A 5,631-nucleotide genomic window follows, 5' to 3' on the forward strand; every position below is an offset into this window, starting at 1 on the left:
GCACACCTCCTTCTGACAGCTTTAGTCATGTTGTAGGGAGGATATGTGATAATTGAAGAGTAAGGAGGTTCAGTTCAGTTCAGTCACTCAGTCATGTCTGACTCTTTGCGACCCCATGAATCGAAGCATGCCAGGCCTCCCTGTCCATCACAAACTCCTGGAGTTTACTCAAACTCATGTCCATCGAGTCGGTGATGCTATCCAGCCATCTCATCCTCTGTCGTCCCCTTCTCCTCCTGTCCCCAATCCCTCCCAGCATCAGGGTCTTTTCCAATGAGTTAACTCTTTGCATGAGGTGGCCAAAGTATTGGAGTTTCAGCTTCAGCATCAGTCCTTCCAATGAACACCCAGGACTGATCTCCTTTAGGATGGACTGGTTGGATCTCCTTGCAATCCAAGGGACTCTCAAGAGTCTTCTCCAACACCACAGTTCAAAAGCATCAATTTTTCGGCACTCAGCTTTCTTCACAGTCCAACTTTCACATCCATACATGACCACTGGAAAAACCATAGCCTTGACTAGATGGATCTTTGTTGACAAAGTAGTATCTCTGCTTTTTAATATGCTGTCTAGTTTGGTCATAGCTTTCCTTCCAAGGAGTAAGCATCTTTTAATTTCATGGCTGCAATCACCATCTGCAGTGGTTTTGGAGCCCCCCAAAATAAAGGCTGACACTGTTTCCCCATCTATTCTCCGTGAAGTGATGAGACCAGATGCCATGATGTTAGTTTTCTGAATGTTGAGCTTTAAGCCAACTTTTTCACTCTCCTCTTTCACTTTCATCAAGAGGCTTTTTAGTTCCTCTTCTCTTTCTGCCATAAGGGTGGTGTCATCTGCATATCTGAGGTTATTGATATTTAGTGTATGTTTTATGTAACTTTCTATCATGTAAGCAATTAAGTTATTACATCTAGGGATTTCCCTGGTGGTCCAGTAGTTGAGACTTCACCTTCCAATGCAGTGGGTGCAGGTTTGATCCCTGGTCAGAGAACTAAGAATCCACTTGCCTTGTGGCTAAGAGACCAAAAACACAGAGCAGAAACAATAGTGCTACAACTCAATAGAGACTTTAAAAATGGTCCACATTAAAAAAAATCTAAAAAATATTGTTATATCTAGAAAAAAGCACATATTCCAATTTCTGATACATTAACTTATATCTGGGTACTTTTGCTTTGTGTCCTTCAGTTGATGACAGCTCCCAAATTACTTTCTTGGGCTGGTTGGCTCTCTGCATCAAGGTGCAATGGAAATATCCCCCAAACCATGGACTTTATTCCATAAAAGACGTTGCATTCAGGTCCATGCTTTGGCTGACCCTTTTTCAAATGTGAACGAAAAAGCAAAAGTGAGATAGGATGGAGTTTTCCAAGTGGGTAGTCTGATATTTTCATTTAGAGCAGTGGGAGTTATTTATAGTCTGGAGATCATTCTTTGTCATATATTAGTTTTGCAAATATTTTCTCCCATCTTCTGGTTTGCTGATTGATTGTCTTAACAGTAGATTTTCTTGAACAGAAATTTTTTTGAATTTCAATGAAGTCAAATTTCTCCATTTTCTCAGAACTAAGAAGCCTTTCCCTAAGTCAAAAGATATTTTCCTCTAAAACTTTAGGGTTTTAGCTTTCATTTTTAAATCTATGGTGCATTGTAAATTAATTTTTGTACACAATGTTTAAACGGTTGGCTGTCATTTTGGAGGAAGTTCTGAAGAGCTATAATACTATAGTCCTTTATGTCTCAGCACAGAAAGAATTCAGCAAAAGGCAAAGTGATAGATAAGAAGTGATTTATTAGAATTGGATGCTTATAAGACCTACACACGGGCAGGCAAGGGGATACCATGTCCTGAGAACTTACTGGGCTACAGTTTTATAATCAAAGGAACAGTGGGGAGGGGAAGAAGTTCTTCTTGTCTTTCTTGAGTAGACGTCATGCTTCCATCATCAGTTCCTCCTCCAGGTTGAGCAGGGGAGTTTTCTTGTCCCTATATGGTCAATCTGGGTCCACAGATTATTGTTTTTTTACGTGTTCAGAGAGCATATCCTAATTTATTGAGTTCACTGGGCAAAATGTAGGCCTCATTGTTTTATTGTTTGGGGGGCATGTCTCATGCTTCTGTTGTACAGTTTTGTTGCTAAGCAAGCCTGCTTGGTTTTGTGGTTAAGCAATACTGCTTTCTTGAGTAATCGTTAACTTACAAGAGCCTCGTGTATTTCTTCTGCTTATAATCTCCTAATGGGATTAACTGTTTAATCACCTATTTCGTCCCTTTTGGGGCTTCCCTGATTGGTTCAGATGATGAACAATCCACCTGCATTGCAGGAGACCTGGGTTCAACCCCTGGGTTGGGAAGATCCCCTGGAGAAGGGAATGGCAACCCACTCCAGTATTCTTGCCTGGAGAATTCCATGACAGAAGAGTTTGGGGGAGCTACAGTCCACTCAGAGTCTGACGCGACTGAGTGACTTTCACACTTTTCACTTTGTGCCTTTACTCTGTCATTATCAGTGTAACATAGGATTCATTTTTTTGCACATGCATGTCTGGTTATTGTAGCATCATATGTTAAAAGACTTACCTTTGTTTGCTGGGTTGCTTTGGCACCTTTGCAAGAAGTCAGGTGGTATATAAAGTGAGCAGTTGAGTTGCGCCTCTCCTGGAGAAAGCAGCATGGGCACTGACCCTCAGTGTGTGTGGGAGGGTTGGCATTGGGCCCTGCAAGGAGCCCCTTCACTCCTGGGCTGACTCTTGGGCTCTGGTTGGAGGGTCAGTGCCTCGGCTCAGGTCCTCCGAGGCTCCATATTCTGACAAAGACACGGAGGGGGATCTCCTCCCAGGCATGCCCAGCTTTCTGGGTCTCTGTCCACTGGGTGCCACCCTCACAAACCCTTCTGGAGAGTCTGGTCTGGTCCCAAGCCAGCCTCCTGGCCCTCCCTTGATCCTCAGAGGTCCCTGCAGTGCAGAGGGGGCAACCCCCGGCTCAGCAGGCTCCTCTACTTCAGGGGTGCCTCCAAAACAGTCTGGTCTGGAGCGGCCTGGACGCCTAGCTTCCCCCATTCCCTCCACCCCCTCAGCACCTGCAGGTGGGTGGGTGTTGGGCTTTGAGTCTGCACACCCTCCCTTTTCTGCACCCACCTTCCTTCCTCCTCCCTACCCTGCTCCTTCTCCCTCCCCATGATGTTTCTCCCCCCTCCCCAGCCTGTAGTGACCCCCACCCGGCCCTCCTCCCCATCCTGTATCCTCTCTCCGCCCTTCCAGGTGGAGCCCCCACACACCCCAGCTGCACCTTCCGAGGACCAGGTGCAACACTGGGTCTCCAGTGCCTCTTTAGCACCTCAGGTAGTGCGCAGTTCTAACTCCTGTGAGACTTTAAGTTTTACAGGTCTTCAAAGCACAAGGGGAACACCACATCAGGTTACTTTTGTTTCCTTGTGTTACTTTTGTTTCCTTTATTCTATTCCAGATAGAATAAATCATCTCCTGGCTTGCAGTTACCACTGTGGTCCACTGACCTTGGTCTTACTTTTGCTGTACCTTGAAGCGTTTTGCTACTTCATCATCCTAGGAATATTTGTTACCCAACCAAACGGGTATGCTGCAGTCAAGCCAATCTGCTGACACCCAGTGGTGAAGGGAAGTGCAGCACTTATTGTCAGAAGCCTTAAAAGGGGGCTTTCCCAGGTGGCGCTAGTGGTAAAGGACTGGCTTGCCAATGCATTAGATGTAAGAGACTAGGGTTCAATCCCTTGGTCGGAAAGATCCCCTGGAGAAGGGCATGGCAATGCACTCCAGTGTTCTTGCCTGGAGAATCCTATGGACAGAGGAACCTGGCGGGCTACAGTCTATAGGGTTGCGAAGAGTAGGACGTGACTGAAGCAAATTAGCATGCACACCATAAACAGAATCTGGGATAGCTAGTGCTGGGAGAGCCCGGACTCCTGATGGATTTCAGGAAAGCCTTTTTAAAGGCCAGGTGAGGGAGGGGCATCCCAGGCTGCCCCTCAGAGATCAGCTCGGGCATAGTTCTCTGGTTGATGGTGAGGTAACCGGGAGGTGTCACAGGGGTTGACAGTATCCTTAGGCTCCAGAAGGCTTGGGGGCTATGGGCTCATGGACATGAATGTCTGCGTTTTGGTGGGGGGTTTAGTGTCTGTAAAACTGCTCTGCTCAGTTACAGGAATAATTTCATCATTACTCATCAACTATTGTCAACTGTGCCCACAATGACTAAACGAGCAGGAAAACAGAAGGGTGATGATGTCATCTGAGAGGATGATGTTGCTTCCTTCAGTTTCCCACGGGGCCTCGGAAGTACAGTCCTCTTTCTGCAGACACCTGCTCTGTGGCTGCAGTTTGTTCCACTGAATGCAGTGGAGGGTCTGGAATCTCCCATCTGCTGCCCTCAACGCAGAGAGAAGAAACCTGACACGAGAAGTAAGGGCATCAGAAGATGAAAAGGAACAGAGCAGCCCTGGGTCGCAGTGACGGTGGGAGCAGATCCCAGTGTCTTGCCACCAGCACCTGGACCATCTCTCAAGACAGAACCCAGGAAAATATTCTTTCATCTTTAGTGATGTCTGTGCTTTAAAACCACTTGATGAAAGTACAGAGGCTGTGTTTAGATTCTTATTAAAGTTTCTAATACAGTTTTTCTTCTTTAAAAATAAAACCTGGAGCCTGGTCTAGGGCTGATATGGGCCCCTGCAGGATTTCGGTTAAATGAACAATTAGTGATGCCTGTGCTCCATACCCCCGCGGCCCCAAACCTCCACATCTGCTGTCGAATTGTCCAGCCAGTTTGAGGGGTGAGATGTCCTACACCTGCCCAGCTGTATCAGCATGCCTCTGTGTTTACAGCCACAGGTCTCAGCTGCTGGGAGCTGAGGGCTCCTTTGGCCCGTGTTTCTTGCTGAGTTCATCTCTGTAAACAAGATGTTGTGTGTGAGGGGTCTGATCCTCACAGCATTGCCAATCCTGTATTTCTGAGATTTCTTAGACTTTTGCTCAGTTGCAGGTGAAAATTGCACTTGGCAGTGGCCCGTTGCTTTTCTTTAATTGGGGGTGAGCATTTTTTTCATGTATCTGCTTCAGCTGTTACCTTGTTTAAGACCTGACTGCTCCTTCCTCTCACTCTTTTCCATTTCCAGAGTGCTGTTTCCCAGGAAGAAGATTGGATCCTTGCCCTCTGTCCTCTCCTGCTCAGCGAATCTTGACTTTGGGGTGTGAGCCCGGCTATGTCCTCATAACCCCAGCCTCTCAGGTTGATTGTTAAAGTTCCCAAACCCAAGACCTCCAAACCATCAGAAATGTTGTGGGGATGCTCATTTCTTGGGGACAAGGCGACAGTCTGGTGTGACCCTCTTACTGGTCCATAATCAGCATCTAGCCCACTGGGAAAGTCATCTCGAGGCTGAGGGTTCTCTGTCTCCTGTCAAAGGCCCCTGATGTGCCTGGACCTCAGTTTCCCCACTTGTCAATGAGGGGCTGCACTCCAGGAACTTGGGGTTCCCCTTCTGGCCTGATGTGTCAAACCAGGAACCCCAGCAGGGCCGGTCCCTGCCTTATCCTGGTCCTGCCGCCAGAGGGCAGGAGGCTCTGTGCTCCACATCAGCCTTACGGGAGGCAGC

General features: G+C 47.2%; 1 long non-coding RNA gene across 1 annotated transcript; it reads left to right on the forward strand.

Moving 5' to 3' along the window:
- Positions 1 to 3,470: 3,470 nt before the first annotated feature.
- LOC139038970 (uncharacterized) lies at positions 3,471 to 4,610 on the forward strand. Its single transcript, XR_011492065.1, has 2 exons — positions 3,471 to 3,594; positions 4,176 to 4,610. It is a non-coding gene; the product is annotated as an uncharacterized lncRNA (long non-coding RNA).
- The last annotated feature ends 1,021 nt before the right edge of the window (positions 4,611 to 5,631 follow it).

The sequence above is a fragment of the Odocoileus virginianus genome, chromosome 17, assembly GCF_023699985.2.
Source record: "Odocoileus virginianus isolate 20LAN1187 ecotype Illinois chromosome 17, Ovbor_1.2, whole genome shotgun sequence".
Classification (NCBI taxonomy): domain Eukaryota; kingdom Metazoa; phylum Chordata; class Mammalia; order Artiodactyla; family Cervidae; genus Odocoileus; species Odocoileus virginianus.